General features: G+C 43.5%; 1 protein-coding gene across 6 annotated transcripts in view; it reads left to right on the forward strand.

The window, feature by feature from the left end:
* Nucleotides 1-1385: 1385 nt before the first annotated feature.
* The window catches only part of GREB1L (GREB1 like retinoic acid receptor coactivator), a 135451-nt gene continuing 116475 nt past the window's right edge, over nucleotides 1386-20361 (forward strand). For 3 of the 6 annotated variants that reach the window (XM_035564096.1, XM_035564095.1, XM_035564098.1), the window contains exon 1: nucleotides 1390-1558. The gene's annotated coding sequence lies outside the window, so the exon portion shown is untranslated. Of the gene's footprint in view, nucleotides 1559-2697; nucleotides 2788-20361 lie in introns of all 6 variants that reach the window. The other 3 variants (XM_035564100.2, XM_050708454.1, XM_050708453.1) reach the window with 3 other exon arrangements.

Consider the following 20361-nt stretch of genomic DNA (forward strand, 5'->3'; position numbering starts at 1 on the left):
TCTGGCTCCACTTAGAGCTTGAAATGTTCCAGAACCTTCTCTGTCCATCCCCTCCAACACACTCATATTCCCTGATCTGTCTGCCTTGCCTTGAACCCGTTCAATTTAATCTCCAACACAAGTATGCTCACAGCGTCCTTCTCTATTCCATCTCCGGCATCCTCCCAGCTCACTAAGCCTTTCCAGCTTCTTTACCACGCTTGTGCTAGCTCAATGTCTAACTAATCCCAAACCAAGACATGAAGTGGCCCCTTTGATGATAAATTGTGCCCACAGCCCTGGCTGGCCACTGCCACCTCTCCTGGGGGAACTTACATGCCCCCCTGGTGCCATCTTCTGCCCTCCCCAGCCATTGAGCTACCTTTGCTGTCTGACTGCTCTATGTGCTGTGACATCCCAACGAGGTCTATTTTCTCTTCAGGACAGTCCACACCTTCTTTCTGGCTCAGTCCCTCATGCCCTCACACACAAATGGATCTGTTTGGGCAATTTTTAACCTTCTTAAGCTCCTGTTCTAGGCTTAGTTTCTCCTCCTGCCCTCTCTCCTGCACACAGCCTGCCTGTTGCCTATCTGGCTGGAAAAGCCTCACTACATCCCAGCCCCGAATCACAGAATTATCAAATATCCTGACCTGGAAGGGACCCGCAAGGATCACTGAGTCCAACTCTTGGCTCCACACAGGACCATGCAAAAATCAAACCCTAGATGGCTGATAGCCTTGTCCAAGTGCTTCTTGAACTCTGGCAGGCTCAGTGCCGTGACCACCGCCCTGGGGAGCCTGTCCCAGTGCCCGACCACCCTCTGGGTGCAGACCCTTTCCCTAACACCCAGCCTGACCCTCCCCTGTCCCAGCTCCATGCCATTCCCTCGGGTCCTGTCGCTGTCCCCAGAGAGCAGAGCTCAGCGCCTGCCCCTCCGCTCCCCTCGTGAGGAAGCTGCAGGCCGCCATGAGGCCTCCCCTCAGCCTGCTCTGCTCCGGGCTGAACAAACCAAGGGACCCCAGCTGCCCCTCACGACCCTTCCCAAAACTGCCGCACCCCTGCGGGGTTATGAGGCTTCCCCACTCCCTCCGTCGCCCCATTCCCTTGGCCCTCGGGTCGTGCCCACTCTCACCCCCCCCAAATCCCAGACCTGCAGCCCCTCAGCCCCCTCCATCACGCCGCGCCCACCCCAGCGCCCGGTCCCACCTCCAGGGCCGGGGTCGGGGCTCCCCACCCTCTATCCCCCCTTGGCCACCGCACCCCCGGGGGCCCCCCGAGTGCCCCCCTGTCCGCCTCACCGCCCCCCGACCCCTCTTCTCCCCGCTGTCAGGGCAGGAGGGGCGGCACCTGCGGGTCCGCCCCATTCTCCTCCCCTCGCCTCCCCTCCCCTCCTCCCGCCGGAGAGGCAGAGGGAGACCGAGACCCGCGGGGAGACGGCGGCACCGGGGCTGCCGGGCGGCGTCGCTCGCTGCGAGGGGAGGGGATTTAAAAAAAAAAAAAAATTGGGGAAAAAAAAAAAAAGTGAGGGAGGGGTGGAAGGAAGGTGCTTCAACTTCTGCTCTCCCTGCCCGGCAAGGTAAGGCGCCGGCGGGGGGCTCGGGGCTCCCGGGGAGGGCACAAAGGCAGCGGGGCTGGCTGCCGGTCACCCGGCGGCCGGTGTCACCCGTGGGCTGCCGCTGCCCTCCCCGGGGTGGGCTCCGGCCCTTTGTTGCCGTCGTTTCGGGCTGGGGGGCGGATGACCCCGTGCGGATGGGGCGAGGCGGGGCCGGGAGGAGCCGGCGCCGGGTGCCGGGTGTGCAAAACCCCCTTCCCGGCTTGGTGCGGGGTAGGAGCGGGGGGTGCAGGTGGCTCCGCCGGGGAGCCCTCCCGCCCCGCGCTGCCGTGCGGGGCCGCCGCCGGCAGGGGGCTCGGCTGCCTCGCCCGCCGGTGGCCGCCTCGCCTGAGGGGGCCGAGCGCCGGTGCTGGGCTGCCCGGGGCTGGGGTGGTGTCGTGGGGGTGCTGGGGGCTTTTGTGAGGAGTGCCGGCTGGTTTTGGGGAGCGGAGAGCAGGGACGCAGCCGGTGACGGCTTGCCCGCCGTGGGGAGGGAAGGGGGGAGGAAGAGAGCAGCGGCAACAAAAAGTGCAAGCCGGGTTGAAGCCGCCGCTTTAAATCGGTCTGGGTGCCCCAAAGCGGCTGACAGATTTATGAGCCGCGCTCAGGAGCGGCTGGGAACCTGTGGGGCTTTGCCCTTCCCCTCCGAGTGCTTCCTGACTGCTTTCTGAAGTCTCCGGAAGGTGAAAACTTTCTTCAGACCGTAGGATTTTGGCCAAAACCCCGAGGATAGGCCACTGGTTGCTGTTTATTTAGGCCCCGAGCCTGCAAGCGCTAGTCCGTGTTCTGCGATTTAAGAATTGTCAATTGGCAGATGTGTCACTACTCAGAGAAAAAATATTTCCCGTTCCTTTTCCTTGTCGGTATTTTTGTTACAAATAACCTGAAGATGTGACGTCTTAAATGTAATTACGTTTGGCTTTGAGTTGGTGACTCTTGTGACTTACCCGTTGAGTGGCACTCAACGTTACTGAAACTATATTTCACATTTCTCATATGTCATTGATACCTTGCCATAAAGAGTTTTTTTATAAGGTCGAAATAAAAGGCTGTTGAAGGAGGAAGTGCGATTTTTGTTTTTTTTGACTTCTTAGGAATAAATGCAGCATACGTTTTTATTACAGGGATTACAGTTGTTTAGAGCCACGAGTGAAGCGAGGAGGTGCATGTTTCAGTTGAGGATCTACCTCTGTATGTGACACCAGGGAGGACAGGTAGAAGCTTTCTGTGCTGTTTAATACTGTAATGCATAGCTAAGCTTGGGTTTTTTTCCTCTGGCTGGGATATGCCCTCAAAAGGAAAACAAGGGTCTTCAATTGATTGGCAAGCTTATTGCATAAGCACTAGAAAGATTAAAAACAAACAAACAAAAAAACCCCCTTACTTTCTCTGAAAATATCAATCCTTACTGTGAATAATTTGCTTGTGAGTAGGACAGATGTGTTTTATGGAGCCTGATGGATGCTATTATCTCTTTAATTAGCTCTTTGCAAAGGAAAAAGGATCCAGAGAGGATTCTCAGAGCTGCTCAGAAATGTTTATTTATTCCTCATCTTAACGCTTGTGGATTTCAAGTACAGGAATAATTTTTCTCATAGCCCTGTTTCCCACAAAACTTACCATAAAGTCAATGAATAATGTTCAGTATGTGCTTACCTGTTTGAAGTATTGGGCTTCAAACCTTGAAGGTTTAATTATACATCTGCTAATACAGATAACAAATATGATGAATGTTTTTGTTTATCATTGGTAGCGTTTGTGGAAAAAAAAAAGGCTGAGGTGTTTCACAACAAAAGTTTAGTTACAAAAACCTGTATGTACATACCAGTAATTTTTGTTAGATGGCTTTGGCTGTAGAAACGTAACAATCAGAAATAGCAATAATATTTTGGGAAGGCAGGTTTTAAGCCCAGGATATGAGATTAAAGGGAATAGGCAACCTGAATTTTAGGTTCAAAAACCTAGCTTTTACTAGGTTAGTTAAAATACATGCAGTTTCCTAAGATCTCATGAGGGCGTCACAGACAATAGAAGGGGTAATTTGAAAGTGCGAAAAGTTTGTCTAGAACTCAAAAAGTAGGTTTGGTTCAAGGTCTGCTTTAAAAGCATTACCATCGCCATTGGTATTTGATGGTTCAATGAGTCATGTCCAAAGTATTTTGTAGATACAAGGAAGAAGAAGAATTGGAGACTAATAATTGCTATGGGATTTGGGGAATGAAATTAGTTTTTAAGGGAAATCTAGAAAAAGCTATGTACCGTGAAGCCTATCACATTATGAATGCTGGGCTGTTCATTCAGTAGAAAGATAGATTCAGTATATTCAGTATAAAAATATACTCAAGGAAATTTTATTAGTGATAGATTAAAAAACGTGATTTACTGTGTTTCTCTATAATTTTCTATATTTCTAGAAAAACTTAAGTGGGTGTAGAACTGTAAGGATTTTACTTTGAGGGGTGTACCCTGCTGTTTCTTTCGTATTAAGCATTTTAGAGCGGTTTTTAAGAGTGCTTTTATGTTTTGTATGGTTCTGTACCATATGTTTTGTATTTAATTCTTTGAATGACCACTGAAGTGCAGCCAACTTGGGGTGAATGTGGCAACTGTTAACTAGTGCTTAGCAACAGTGCACAATAATCAAGACGGGAAGTGAAGAAGAATACCATGTCTAATTGAAACTACAGGGGGCATTTAGGTAGGTAGGATGTAATTAACAAAACCTGGAGCTTGGACATGATATTAAGGCATCACATCTCTACTCTTGGAAAAAAAGGAGTTGTGAAATCATTAGTGTATGAAACGCTTCAGATTTTTGGTTTTAGACCTCAGTGGTAACGCGTCCTTGAGATGTATGTATCTTGGCAATGCTTGCAGAATCATTTCTCACACATAATGAATAAGACATGTTTTCCTTTGCTTCTAAAACAGAACTGTGAGAAGGAGGACTGTTGAGAAGACTGACAAATGAAGGGGTAATAAGCTTTGACATTCTGACAATGATGTCTTCTAGAGAATTAGTCCCATGAGCTAGAGTTCATTAGAAATAGTAACTGATTAAGATATCTCAAATATTCAGAAACACATTACAGTGGCAATGATAAAACAACACTAAGTTTCTATGATTATTGTGTGGTGGTTTTTTATCAGCACGATTGACTTTTCTCAAATCCTGTTTTGTCATGACTTTCCTTAAACTACTGCTTGTCAGGATGTTTGTTCAAAACGCTTTTGCATAATATAGTTGCAGCTTTCTTTTATTTCTTCTCTCTTTTTTTTTAAATCCCAAACTTGATTATTTTGTTTTATGTTGTATTTTACATGTAGATACATTAATGGTCTGATGTTGTGTCTTGTATATCCCAAATGCGTCCTGTTACCAAGAACTCTGAAAATATCCTCATATTGTAAGGAGGGAACTGGTAAATGAATTTGCAGTTAATCATTACAAAGGCTCATTTGCAACTCTGAGCATGGTTGAACTAGCAAGTAGGTAGTAAAGATAAGCCCAGAATAAGAAGTCATGCTGTGAAGGTGCTTATAATGATGAATTATCCAGTAATATTAGACTCTTAATATTTTAATAGAGTAATTAATATATTTAAAAGAAAAAAATGAACTGCTGGATATCTGTTTGAGGAACTTGTGGGTGACAGAAACTTGGGATGGTGCTCATTCACAATGGTAGCAGCAAAATTTTGTATGCTGCTGTGGTTAGCTTGGGAGTCACAAGCAGAAATAGGGAGGTCATTACAGACATTACTGCAAAATGTAATTATTTCTATTTTGTGTGACTCCTGAAGCCATGTCAGCTGGTTTCTGTTGTCTAACTCAGTCAAATTGTGGTGTCGTAGCTTCCCCAAAATTCTTTTGGGACGTGAGAGGCTATGGAGAATTGTGTAAATGAGTATTTGAATCAAAATGTCTGTAATGTAATTCTCACTGACTTGGCTTTTGAACTTCTGTGGCACTTCAGAGGTTTAATAGACCAAAACCAAATACATATACTATGTGAGGGTCTTACAGCAGGTGTCGACTAAATGCAAATTAACCAAAGAATTTGACAATGTTTAACTTTTGATTACTCGCTGTACTGTAATTGCAATAAAATGCCCAGAAAATGGGAAGATGGCAAGAACTGTATGTTGTGACATAAAATCACCAGGAGAGTAAGCTGGTAGGAAGCAGCCTGAGTCAGTATGACAAGATCTGATAGAAACCTTCAATTAATATTCCCCAGGTAGGATCTTAGGTTATTCTGAAGTAGTTTTTCAAACTGATGGAGCTGTGACCAGCAAAACAGTGTGGGCAGACTTAAGATACTGTTACTCAAGAGATTACCGGACATCTGTCACAGTGGTGCCATGAACAAGCCTGGAGCGACTAGTTTCCTAAAATGTTGTGCAAAAGCTGCTCCAGGTCTCTTTTCTATTATCATCATCATCATGCAATTAGTCTTCAGTGGCTCTTGTCAAGACTGTTGGCATGATCTGACCAGAGCACACTGAGGCAAGTGAAGTTAGGACGTAAATGTGGTCTGAAATGCACTCTATTAATACTGTTCTCTGTCTCTTGTAAATGAATACTCATCTGTGCACATCACCAAAAGTAGCAGGAATGTACAGCGTGACACTGTTAAGGTTAATTCGATGTCTGTTTTAAACTGTTGTGTTTAGGATGGCAAATGGAATTGAACGTTTTTGCTAGTGTTGCACTAGGTTCTGCTGCATCTCCCCCCACAGCACCATTTTCTCTGTTGTGTGGGGTGCAACGCCAGCATTTCAGAGGAATCGCCAGCCTTCTTTGGCAGAGAGCTCAGGCTGCTGTTCTTCTCCAGAACCACGTGGCATTTAAATGTGGCTCCATAAAGGGTTAGTGCTGGTGTCTCTTTAAAGGTAGAGCTGGCTCATATGCAATTGCAGTGCCAGTGCTCAGTGGGACTGTGAGGTGTGTGGTCCCTTCCTTGTTGTGTTCGCAGTCCTGAGAGTAATCAGCAGTGTGCTTGGAAATTGCCTTGTGTCAGATCCTCCACCATCTTCCTAGTAAAGAGGAAGTGACCACTTTTTAGGGGCTGAAATGTGGCACAGCGTCCTTGGCTTAGTGAGATCAGAGCTCTCTGGAGCATCCTCCATCGTACCCACTTCAGCGAGCTGTTTTAGTGCGAAGCTGGAGCTGTTATCGATAGCCGACTGCAGCTGCTTGCTGTGCCATGAGGAACCTGGGCATCCACCTCTTACATTGCAGTCACTGGTGAAATAGGGGGATTTGGGGCAGAGTTTTATAAGCATTAGTGTTGCCTCCTCATGTTACTGATGTCTCAGGATGAAGAACAAATATGACAAAACCAGGTCTTGCTGGTCTTAGGGTTGGGATCTGGAGAGAGTGAAGTGCTCCATGCCCTGTCCTGAGCCTTGTGTCCTCCCACTGTTGGCATAAAGCTTTCTTGTTTTTAGTTCTCTGCTTACTGTCTGCTTACTTTGGTGACAGGTGTTGCTTGTCATATGGCGTTTCAGCGTGCAACTGCAGTCTTGCCATTCAGGAGATCATGTCATCAATTTTAACGTGTTTATTCTTGCCTCACTTACCATCTTTCAGTGGCTTGCCGGGGAGCTCCCCAGATGTTGTGTTCCTTCAGAGCCTTGCATGGCTTAATTCTTCCATCCTCTCACACTCCCAGTCTGCTTTGAGAATAGCTGTTTGATCAAGGAAGCTTAATTTTCTAATTTCTTTAAACCACTTACATAGAATCAAATTCGTAGTGCGCTAAAGTGATTCATTTAAGCACTGGGTGATGGGTCTTGATTTTTACAGCTCTGCCCTTCACTGTATCAAGAGAAGGTAAACAGCTTGCTGCCAAGGACAACTCTGATGTATGTGACATTTAAGAACATGGTGGTTCCCTAGTGTTGACAAAAATGCTTTCAAAAATCTATTTGTATAGTTAAGCTGTTAAGACATCGTTCTTCCTCTTTCTACTCTTAATCTCTTACAGGGAAAATTCTGGTCTTGAGAACAACAAGAAATTAGGTGGATTAGGCAGGTGAACAGTACCAGCTCACAGAGGAGCAATTTTGAAGAAAACCGGAGGGGAGGGAAAGTAAAGGGCAAAGGCATCCAAGAAGACTTTAATGCCTGGGACCGCGGCACACGGAACTAGTGATGGGGTGTTTAAAAGGAGAATAACTTCCGCGTGAAGGGTATGCATATCCTCATAGTCCTGATAGCAGCAGTTTCAGCAAAAATCGAAGGTTAGCTTTTGCCAGATTTTTTTTTTTTCCTTTGGATTAGCAGAGTCAGCTCTCGGTTTCCAAGCCTCTTGAGGAGGGGGAAGATGACTTGCCTGCCAGATTGTGGATCTAGAGGGAGGAGGTGAAAAAACAGTCATGACTTTAGGAGATGTGGGAGGCAAGCTATATTTCAAGGGCATCGAGATTAAAACATGTTAGCTGTTGCAAGCTTTCGTGTTGAACTATGGAATCTTTCCTAATGAAACAGCAGATCTAAATGTGCAGGATTTTCTGTTTTGTAGCATTAAGTAAGTTATACTATTATTAATACACTTAATAAGTGCCTGAGTGTTTTGGGTACTGCACAGAAAATACATGGCCAGTTGCCTCCTTCAGAAAGCCTCTAAACTGTGGACTTGACAGACTAGGGAGGACAACGTGCATGTGTGTGCATGTAAAAGAAAAGGACGTGAATTAAAAGTGTTGGGACCTGATGTCTTAAAGGGTCAGAGTATTCTTTTTCTTTGCCCAGTGGTTGCTTGTTTGAGATGGCTTTTGCTGGCGTGAATGCTAAAAATATGTCCATAGTTTGCCTTTGTTGTATGACTAGATCAAGACTTCTTAATGTGAAGTGCCATGAAAAATATTATTTGAAGTAGTGTGTTGCAGAAACTCTAAAACAAAAGCATCACCAAAAAAAAACTTTAATTTTGAAGAGCAGACATGACCTTGGGCTAGAAGAGCCTGGGACAGGGTGAGGGGGAAGCGTTTTTCTGGCAGCTCTCAGCTATCATAATGAACAGTATTTGTTTGCTGACTGTCCAGCACGGTGGTTTTATTGAGAGATGCCTTGTGCCTGATGGCTGTACAGATGGATGCTCAGTTCCCATCTGCGGCACAGCTGGCTGGCTTTCTGTCAAGCCTGACTTTGGGGTGATTCCAGTTGTGATGTGGATTTGGTGTAGAAGTAAGACAGTTGTGTTTGTGAGGAGGGTTGAGCACTGCTACACAGTGCAGTGTAGGTTTGCAGCTCCATTCACTGTTACTAGTAAATCCATTTCTGATTATCTGCTAAGTTTGGATGGGTTAACTGCTGAGTTGAACTAGGGAAGTTGCAGAGTCCCTCCTGATGAAAAGAACAAATACACATAACCTGTAGGTTCAGAACAAATGAAAATTAATCCAAACATTGTTGCTCTGATGCCTTTTAAAAGGAGAGGAAGAAAGAAGAAAAAAAAAAAGGTTGCTTTTGATCATAGTGTTTAAGGGACACTGTCCCAGTAGTGTAATAAATGAGAATTGGATCTGGGACTTAGATTCAGTAGAAGAATTCATTCTTCCAGATGTGTTTTAATTTTATTGTCCTGTGAAAAGGGGCTTAAGTTTGAATTCAGTAACGTGCAGTTCAGGGGCTTGTAGTTGAAAAAAAGAGAGGAATGCAGCAGATGCTGTATAGTTTTGATACTTACGATGTCTCACAATACCATATCTCTAAGCTTGTGTTCTCTATTCTGATTCGCTATATAAGCAAGTACGGGATGAACCTCAATGTATAACCTTGACATATGACTGGATCTTTGCATTGTAGTTCATAAGTAGTTTGTCCAAATTGCAATAACGGTGTATTGAGAAACAGAATGAACAAATAAACAATGAGACGCTTTTTTTTCTCTGAGGATTTTGTGCCTCTGAAATTTTATTTTTAAGAAAGGGAACTTCAGTTCTTGCTTCACTGTAGTCCAGCTGAGAATAACTGAGAACCTTACATTTTAATTTGTCAGGTTAAGAAGTCAAAAGTGTTGACGCAGATCAGCCACAAACCAAAATACATCATAGCGGTGTTTTGTTTTCACAGTATTTCCAGTGTGGTCCTGCTTTAAGTGTGAAGTTGGGCTGGGTGACCTTCAGAGGTCCCTTCCAACCTGAATTATTCAGTTTTGTAATGTGGGAAAGAGTCCTAAAGCTGGGCAGTATTGCCTATTGGTTAGGTACGACTTCTGAAACAATTCATCTGGTATGAGGACTTTGCAAACATACTCAAGAAACAGGCTAATGGCAGCATGAACTGTTTGGGTAACCAGCTTTCTGCTGCCTTTGTTCTGGCTGTTCTTGTGTGGGCTAGATGTGCTTTCTATATGTGATCAGAAATATGATGGGACATGAAATCAACATATATATATCGACAGGGAGATACTTTGAGTTGTTACTGGCAGCTGTCCACGGGCCTGGTCATTCTACTGAATGGGAACCCAAAAATGCCCTTGTGACTGAGGCTTTGGTCGTATTTTAGTAGGGAGGCTGCGGGGTGTAAGCTTGAGTGCTCCATCAGAGGCTGTTTGGCCTGATGAGGCTGGAAGATTGAGCACCAAAGGGTAATAATGCTACCTCATGGATCGGCTTTGGTGCATTGTCTAAAACCAGTCCTTCTAGATTAATGTTCGTAATCAAACATCTTACTGCGAGGAAACTTAAAATAAGTCAGTAATATTAATTTTAAACCTTGTCAGGGCTAAAATAAAGCATGCATACGGAGGAGAGAGTTGCTTATGTTATTTCAGTCAATCACTTGTACTTACTATTTTGGTAATTGGTGAGGTTTGGGAATTGCTGTTCTCAGTTACATGCCCTTGTGCATGTTTCTGATAACTGACTTGTATGTGTGGCCGTATGTTTTATTTTTCAGGACATATTGATGCTTATGTGATGATTCAGTACGTGGGTTGTAGTTCCCTTCTAGCTGCCATATTCTAGCTGAACATACTCCATATGTAGAGGAAAACCAGCCAAGCATGGAAAGAAGGGGGTTGTGCTTTTTAGTTCCAGTTATGAAAAGAGGAGTGTAAGCTAGATGACAGTGTAGTTTTTCCTGTTCCAAATGATTACCTGAATAAACTGCGGGAAGCTGAGGTTTTATTTAAAAAAAAAAAAAAAAAGGCAAGGGGAAAGGAAGAACAAGAAATTGGCAATTAGAGATTGTATGTTCAAGAAATTCACTATTAGGAAGAAGTTGACTGGCAAGTTAGCAAGGGCTAGAGCAGGATTGTTATGATTCACAACCTATTCTTTGCCCCAAAGGAGAGAAATTGAACTAGGTTAATGCCTGGAAGGAGGCTGGCCTCAGGATGAGTTCATTAAAACAGTTCCGTGCTCCCTCCCCATTCCAAAGTGCAATTCATGCTGAGAGGGATTGATAAATTTCTCATTATAAAATGCATATTGAAAATGAGGTCTATCCTCTCTGTTGTCACAGTGCCTTTCTGATCTGGAATAAATCCCACAAAGTGCGTTTCTTTCAGCCAGTGTGCAGAGATAAGAGAATACACTGGTGAATCATCTTATGTCCATGCTGTCATAATGTGTGCCAGGAAGAATAGCTGCAAACTACAAATATATAAGGAGAAAATAGTTTAAGAGAACTGTCCTCTTCTGAAAGGTGTTGGCGTCAGACTGGTGAGTAAACAGCTGAAGACAGTGTAATTGTATAACCCTATGAGGGATATTTATTCAAATTGTGACTTTCTTTACTTTGAAAGTGAGTCTTGTAATGATCTATCTAGTCATTATTGGCTTCCCTATCCCTGATTTTCAGTAATTCCTTCTAACGTTCTCCAGCTAGACTTATTTTTACTTAACAGAGCTTTTTAAACTGGTGATTGCTGTTCTTTACCATTCTGTTTCTGTACCCCTCCTCCATCGGAGTGAAGCACTCATGATTTTAATAAATAAGACTTAGTATTCAACTGATGTTTGGGTTCCACTTCTACTACTACTACTGTATTACTTCATTTAGAGAAAATACATTTTTATAAATTTAGCTTAAGCTTAGCGCATCTGACCAGAGCAGGTCAGAGGTAACTGAGGAATGTTCTGAACATGGCCAATTGGTACTATTTTCCATGCGAGGGAAAAAAAAAAAAGGGGGGGCATTTGTTTGGATCAATTACAGGTGCAAGGTTTATTTTGCTGCAGAATGGCTTAGTTCAAGGTAAAGAGTCAAGTTAAACTTGATATCTCAGCTTGAGTCAGAAGACCTAGAGTTCTGAACTAGCAGTCTGAGGACTAGAAGATCCCCGGAAAATCTATTAACGTTTTCTTAGAAAAAGATACTGGCAAGCAAGCTCCTTGAACCTCGCTTCAGAGGAAGATTTGAGGTAAACTTCAATCTTCTTGCATTTCAGCCAAAAAAGCATACAGAGTGTGTGGGGATTCCACCTTGGCCAAGAAATACTGAATTTTCTTTGGTCTCTGGAGAAAAGCCTGATGTCATGTTTAAGAGGGCAAGAAACACAGTCTTTCCTTCCCCTCTTATGTGGTTATGTCTTTCTTATCATGGCAGTGCTGTGTAAAGGACATACATTTGTGAATATAAGAGGAAAGCTTCTAAAACTATGATAAATACTTATGCAAAGCTATAATGTTTGTTAATATGATGGATTGTGTAGTAGCACATAAAAGGGCACAGGGCTTCTGTTGCAGTGGCATATTTCAAAGCTTTTATACTGATGTTCAAAAGAAACAAAACCCACAGTCCATAATTCAGTTAATATGCTGTAGACAAATTACTAACATGCATTAGAGAAAAATTGTAGGTTTTCTGTGTCCGATTTAGTCAAATCCTGAATATGTCAGAAAAATTGCTGTATCCATTTCTGAGTAGTGCTAGTATAACTATCATTACGTGTCTTATCAGAGAGAATAGCTTTGTGTAAAAAAAAAAAAAAAGCGGATATCAACTACTAGACTCTTACTAATCTGTAGAGAGGCAAGGAAAATCATCTGTAAAAATGTTGATGTTGGCCATGAATTTAAATAAATGAAAACTTGCTTTCATTTGAATGCTCAGGGTGATCATATGGTGTGGACTGGGGTCTGCAGAAGAGCTGAGTTTGCTTCCAAATTCTGCCATCAACAGAAGACACACAGCTTCTCTGTGCCTCAGTTTCCCTATCAGTAAAACAAGGATTGCGATGATCCTGGGAGGTTTTTAAAGCACTATATGATAGTAATGATTAGCTGTTACAATCTTATGCGGCTGAGGCTAAGGGTCTTTAATTCAAGTCTCCTGTCACGACCTTGGGCCTCTGCGCTTCATGCTTCTGTCACGACAGCTTTGGACATAGTAGACCAAATTCTGTTCCTGGCATACAAACAAATTAGGCTTTTGTGTTCAAACCTTCTGTTTAATTTGAACTAACTTAATTAATTGAATTTAAATGTCTCCGTCTCCGGTTTCTCTGTGAGATCCAGTTGCTGCCTGTGGAGAGCCGGGACAGCCTCCATCGAGGCTGTTTCACAGTGAAATGGACTCTAAAGTCCAAGGCCCTTCATCTGCAAAGCAGCCCACAGCCAGGGCTCTGTTTACCCATGGCAGTGGTGCTACCCAGTATCTATATCGTTGTCAGTCTGTATTTTATATTATCATTTAACAACGGGCTAAGCTGTGGCTGGGAGAAGGTCTTGAGCTGGCTGAAGCAAGCAGCAGTTAAGGAGTAAATGCAGCATTTGCAGGCCACATGCTGGCACAACCGCCTCCCTCCCCCCATACGGGTGCTCTTTTTTTTTTTATTTGGCCATATGTTTTAGTAGTCTGAGTATGTGTCAGTGGTCATCCAGGTGCCATGCTTTTAAAGGATGATTGCCCAGTTTGTTGCTGAAGTGAGACTTTTTCTTCCCCGTTTAATTTTTGTGAGGGTCATAATTGTAAACTTTTTTTTTATTGCAGATTACTCTTTGTATAGCTAAATTTAAGTACATTTCTTTTGTGGCTAGCCTGCCTGTTACCAGTTTATATGATATGGGGTCAAACAAACCAGTTTGTTCTCTGGCTTCTACCCTGAATTTCGGAGCCAATGCTCCCTGCTCCCCTCCTTGCTCAGTTCTCTCTACAGCAAAATGTGCTGGGTCCCTCTCTGCCCTCTTCTCTCCTCTGGCCAAGCAGGAAAGCAAACATCGATTACCTTTCCCAGTACCCCCAAAATGCTGCTTCTGACCTTGGGTGGTTGATGCATTACAACGTTAACACTTGGAGTATTTGGGTGATTTGAAAGCGTGCTGTTCTATACATTACCCTGAAGATGCTACAGCACATTTTTGAGGATTAAATGTTGGGGGTTTTATGGATTCAAGTAGTTACGGGGCTTTATGATACTCGTTTCTCAGGGCATGATCAGGCCCATGCTGTTTTTTTATAAAACAATTATCAGGATTTGTGCTCTGGCAGGGAGGGTCCTCCCTCAGGTTTCTGTTGGGCCCTGGCCGAGCGTGGCATGGTGCCCAACTCTGCTTGGTGGCCGGCCTACACCACACCTCAGAAAGGCAGCGGCCTCCGGCCCCGTACCCCTGCCTTAAAAGAAATAAAGACATGGGCACACCACCCCGGTGGATTGAAACGTGTGTGTGTGTCGGGGAGGAGGGGAATAACACGCAGAAGAAGATTTATGCCTTCCTTTGGGCTGTTGCTTGGTAACAGAAAATGCCTCTTAAGCCTATTTTTGGAGAGGGGAGGGGTGAAACTTGATTCAGTGACCATCTGTCCCGAGCCGGTTGATTTCCTGTTGAGCTGTCCTTTGTTTCTGTCAAACAATTGATTGTTACCCTTTGCAGATAAGGATACTGTTGGTGACATTGCCCTGCTTCAGCAGGTTGGCTTGTGGCAGCCATATAACAGACCTATTACAGGTTTTTTGAAAAATGTTTAGGGCCTTTTGGGTTCTTTTGAGTCCACTGGCTGTGGTTTTGCTGGTTTTTATTTGTGTTGTGGGTTCTTTTTTCTTTTTTTTTTTCATTTTGTGGAATGCCCATTGGTACAGTAGAAAAGTATAATATATATAATTGAAACATTTTTTTCATCAGGAGGTATTAATAATGCCCTTTTTGTAGTGTGGAGTCATTAGGGAAAAAGCAGCCATGGTTTTGGGCGCATAAGCTGCGTGGTGGTGGTGGTGGAGCAGAAATTAATTGCAGTCACTACCAAAGAAATCCCCACTGTTTCTTTGAAACAAAACTGAGATTTTTAGTTGCAAATGGGATATTTGCTATTGTTCTTGCTTAATTGTTAGAAAATCATTCTCTGTTTGAGTACCTCCTGATGTTTGCTTAGTTAGTAGGGCACTGGATAGATCTGAACTCTGATTAGATTATTTTAAGCTATCTTCTTTATTTATATTGCAAAAGCCTATATTTTTCTTTAGTTTTATGCATGCTGGGTGCAAGGTGCACGCACGTGCAAGCATGTGCTCTGTAGCTACCATTATTGCTTAAAGTATTATTCAGAGAAGAAGCTTGTGGTTCCAGGTATCTGCTGAAGAAAAAGTGATGTGTGATGTGTGTCCAGGGAGACAAGTAATATCTACAAAAATAGAGCAAACTTCCTCAGTGCAACAGGACAGTGATTGGTACTGTTACTTCCTTCAGTCTGCGAAACTCTTTAGTGGAATATTTCTATGATGCTGCATTAGAGGGGAGGGTGAGAAGGAAAGGGATTCAATCCAAATTGTCTTGGCATCTTACAGGTCTTTGCTTATTTGAATTTAGCCTACTTGTCACTCGGGAGATAAAATTTGGAGGTAATTCCCAGAAGTCACCTCACACAGTGAAAGGCATGAAAGGCATTATATCAATTTCCCTTTCTCTCCTCTTTTTCCTACATGCTCTCCAGGTTGCCTTCCGCATGTAGAAGAGATGTAGTCTGAAGCTTTTCAGCGTCGTCCTGGATGTAGGTTGGGTTAGGATCTTTCTGAACTGTGGCAAGGTGCCTACTGAACACTGATGTAGTGGATGTTGGGTCAGGCATACTTGTGGTTTTCCTTTCTCTTAGTTGTATGAGTTAATTAAAATCTGTGATTTAGCTTAATAAGAGGTTCATATCAAACCACGTGAGTGAGCCTGTGGCTAGATGTTTGACAGCACTGTTGGTTGTTTGGTGCTTACCTGCCCTTTCATCTTCATTGTTGGTTGCCCGTTTCCACACCTGAACCTGAGCCTTTCCCCCGTTCTGCTGCTGTTTGTTTGCCATATGCTGTCATCTGGCAGAGGAACTGATCCACTTGAAAAACAACGTATTTTTCCAGGTTAATTTTTTAGGTGGATCAGTTCCTTGATCCAGTTCACTGTGGAGTGACACACCGAGCTTAGCTGTGCAATGGTATATATGGGGTTAGAAGTGGTTAATACTGAGTATAATCTTTTTTTCAGTCATTAATGCCAAATATATTTTGAGGTGGTTTTTAAATATGCAATTTCTCTCAGGTAGGAAGATCCTACTTTTGGATTACTTTGGAAGTTTTGTTAACTGGATGGGTGTACAGATACCGTTTCTTTAAAATTAGTTGAACTTGCCTATGTGCTGCTTTTTTCCCTTGTTGTATAAAGCGATAGATACTCTTTCAGGTATTTTCACACTGTCTTGAAATTACATTGAGATCAAAAACATTCGTAGAACTGTGCAAACTAGGTTGATGTTTGGGGCCAGAGAATTTAAAGTTTGCAAGGACAAAACTGTTCTGAATTGGTTTGAGAACTGATTTTTTTTTTTCCCACCTGCAGAAATGAGTTTCTGTAAAGAATTTAGGAATTTTATTTCAGGCTTGAAAATCCTGTTCAGATATTTGGAACACAGTTTTTATCTGACAGAGAGAAATCAGTGATTGGTTATTTTTATCAGGATTTTTTTTTTCCGCTTCTTTCCAAGAAGCGTTGCTAAGCTGTATAGTTCAAACTGTAGGGAACTGACAAAAGATCCAGTTCTCCCAGCATCTGGGGTGAGCAGGTAAGTCAGTGGCCTGTGCAGATGACAGAGTAGCTAGGATGCTGGCCTGCACCTATCTTCATGCTTTCTTGAGTCGTGTTGTACTGCACTTCTGCCATTAAAACAGATCTGATGTGTCCTTTGTTCCCAGATAAAAGCAGCTGCAGATCTGCTGTTCAGAAGGCACAGCACCTGTGGCTTACCTTACATAGAGGAGAGCAGTAATTTGAGAAAGGGAAGTAGGTAGGAGACTGGCATCTGCTTACGTTCACCTTCTCATGTTGCTATTGCAAGGATGCAATTACTTATGTATATCTTTTGCCTTCAGAACAGTCAGCCAGAATCTGAGCAATGCCTTTTGGTGTTGGAGCGTTCTGCAGTGCTTTTCTTTGAGAGGGGGTGCACATGGGGTAGGGTAATGAGTGGTAGGGTCATGATCAGCTGCTTTTTCATGCTAGGGGAATTGATGTAAGCTCCTTGTATATGTCATTGTCATAATGATCCTATTGCATCTCAGCTTCTGTTTACAGAGCTGGTAGGGATGCTGTCCTTGATACCAGTTTGAGCGATCATCCTCTCTTGCGATAAAAAGGCCTGACTGTGGTTTGCAGGACAGTTTGGACACTGTAACATTGACTTCCTGCTGGAAGAAGAGTGATGCCATCTGTCCACTCCAGCCCACACCCTCGTTGCAAAAACCACGTGCATCAAAGGTGGAAGTGCCAAGCTTCCCATCTCCCAGGAAGGTGTATCTGTCAGTACTAGCGGCAGGCCTTCCACAGAGGAAGCAACAAAACAAAGGTTTTTAGGAAACCTTTTTTTTTTTCCCAACACATGGCTTTTTGCTGAAGCTTAACTTTAGAAAGAAAAAAAAAAAAAACAAAACACACATACTTGAGGGAGATACATGTCCACCTACTTAAGACTGTCACAGCCCTCTTCTGCCTTACCAGCCATTTCCCAGGTAAATGTTTGCCTTCAGAAGAGCTCCAGGCCTTGGGCTTTGCTTTGTATTGGCTTGGCTACTAGCTGAGCTACTCCACTTAGACCGTTTCTGGCAGCATCATTTACTTTTAGCTCCCAGAAAGTGCCTTGCAGAACAGTCCATACGATCAGTCCCGCCCCGTATTCTTCTGGGTCATCTCATCTGCCTCTTGGTGGATGGTGGGAATGCTTTATAGCTGGCAGCAGCCTCTGGGAGATTGACCCTTCCTGCTTGGAACGGCTTCTTCATCATTTACAGTGAGGGGGAACGATCCGTGGAGAAGTTTCGTGGGGTTTAGATGAAATCAGCTGATTTAAGTTAACTTCAGTTTCGCTTCTGCTTCTTCAGAGCAGTCATCCCAGGTACAGGCAGCGCTGTGAGAGCGTCTGCTGCCCTCCTTGCTGGAGGGAACCTTTCGCGGGGTAGCCAAGCAGGGGCAAGCACACTAACCTTGGGTAGGCAGTCAAGGCTACGCCAAGCTGAGGAATGTATGCAAAACCAGTCTGAAGGTTTGAAGTGACCTGATAAATCAGAGGGGAACTTGGGAAGACATAGAATTTCTGGTTTATGCAAATTTGTACCTGGTCTTAATAACATTAAAATGTTTTGCATGCTAAAAAGGCATTTAAATAAACATTTTAGGAAGCTTTTCATTTTATTTTATTTTCTCAGAACTTGTGGTTTCCTCTGAAGTCCTTTCCTGCTAAAATTCTTAGGGATTGTTTTTCTCGCTCTCTAGCACCACTCTGCCTTATCGTTGTATCTGGGAAGTTGACCGGGATTTTAGAGAGAACCTAGTTTTGATGAACAGGCAGATGTTTTGGTTGGCTGCCTTGCTGTGAATCCGTAACCTGCAGCTGACTCCTCCATCCTCTGGCGAGGAGGCCGAGGTGCCGTGCTCTGGTTTTCTGCACCCATCCGTGGCTTATGGGGAGGGAACCGCACGTGAAGCCGTGTGTGTGAAGTGGAAGGGGCGCTGAGGTGTTCGAGGGGCTGCTCTAACATAATCCAGATGCTTGAGCTTCTGCTCGTTTTTCTGGCCTTTTTTTTTTTCCAGGAACCTTTTTTTTTTTTTTTCCAGATTGTTTTCCCAAGTGACCAGATAGCAGCAAAGAAGAAGGGGATGGTCTTGGAGTTAAGCCGGCTCAAGGCAGCGGTTGGAAGATCTTTGTTCTCTTCTGTCTTGACCACAAACTTCCTCGCAGACCTTGGTGGGGGCAGGGGCTTGGAGCTCAGTGCTTTATCTGGGGTGTGCTGTTTTTTTTCTTTTCTCCTTCCGTGAGTAAAATGGAAATACGGTGCTGCTTAAATGAGCAGCTCAATTCTTCTTAGTGTTTGTGTTGAATTAACACCCTGGTAAGCTTATAAATAAACTGGTTGTGGGGTTACCGAAATGTCCCGGGTGGGTATCTTGGCTTATTTTTCTAGCAGCACGTTTGTTTAAAGTGAATTCTCTATCAAGACCCAGGAAAGTGGCTCTTTGTTTTCCTCCTCTTTTTGGAATGCTGTTTATTAGTGATATCCAGAGGGGTCAGCGGCATAAATAATGTTTGTTTCAAGGCTTGTTGGGTGCAAGTGGTGGGGGGTTCACACTAAGAGAGCTGTTTTGTTTGGTGTGGCTAATCAGGAGTGAGGCTGGAATTGCTCATAGCTGTCATTCAGGTTTTGTTTCAAAGTCCAAGGGCCTACTGGGAAAAACAAAAAGCTAATGAAAGCTGACTGTATTTCAACCCAAACCCTGTGGAATCCAAAATGATGTCCTGACACTCGGTGTATTCTTATTCTCCTGCATTCCCATGGTTACTAAGGTAACAGGTTTTTAGAGGCTTTACATCTTCATTGTCAAGTATTTGCTACACTTATTGTTGCTGTTTGCAGATTAGGGCAATTTAAACAATGCCTTTTGAAATGGGGACCAAAAAATACAAAAAGAAATATAGTAGAAATAGATGTAATGAATCAATTACCCTCTCTCGTTTAAGTTTTCAGTGCTACTTCTCAGAGGCTGCATACGAAATGTCACACTGGCTTAGGGCGTGGATTTTAGACAGAGAAATGTCTTTTGTGAGGCATATTCATTGTAGGACTCTTTGAATACAGATGTTGAGTACCATGTGTAACTTTGTGCCTTGTCCAAACAACAGAATTGTCTTGAAGACACTGAAGTTTGGATTTGCATCAGGGTGTTGTTTATCAGTTCATAATACATCTAAGACAGTTACCTGAATCTCATAGGCTGCGTTACTTCCACATCACCGCGCCTGAGAAATCATACTTTAAAAATGAAGCATCCAGGGACAAATTGGAAAAAGCTTTTTTAAGAAAAAATTTAACTGCATGCAGAACTCTGTAGCCCATCGTGCTCTGTTGCTGCTCCTCTGTGTCCATTTAGCTCAAGCAGAAATACGCTTGTTCACATCTTTCCTGTAAAACTGGATCATGAAGGAGACGATCAGACTTGTAAAAGCATCTTCAAGAAAACAAGGTTTTTATTGTCTTTGTTTCTACTGGCTTCTGGAAAGTTTGTGCTTTGCTGCAATGAGCATCTTCTGTGTCAGTGGTAAGAGAGGTATTTGGTGCAGCTGTTAACTCTTGAAACTTCTGAGGACTTCACATAAAGCTGGTTTATGTATTGACTGTTAGGTGAGTAATTTTAAGCTTTGTGTCATAGTTTTCCTTCCCCCGAAATATGGGCAATGGCCAGATAAGAGTTCGGAAGGAAAACTGTACGTCTTGGTCCATGCATATAAAGTTTCTTGGGGGGATTTGTGATGCTGTTTATGTAAGATTACATGACATGCAAAAGGTAAGGTTGGAACTCTCCCTGTTA

The sequence above is a fragment of the Cygnus atratus genome, chromosome 2 (genome assembly GCF_013377495.2).
Source record: "Cygnus atratus isolate AKBS03 ecotype Queensland, Australia chromosome 2, CAtr_DNAZoo_HiC_assembly, whole genome shotgun sequence".
NCBI lineage: Eukaryota > Metazoa > Chordata > Aves > Anseriformes > Anatidae > Cygnus > Cygnus atratus.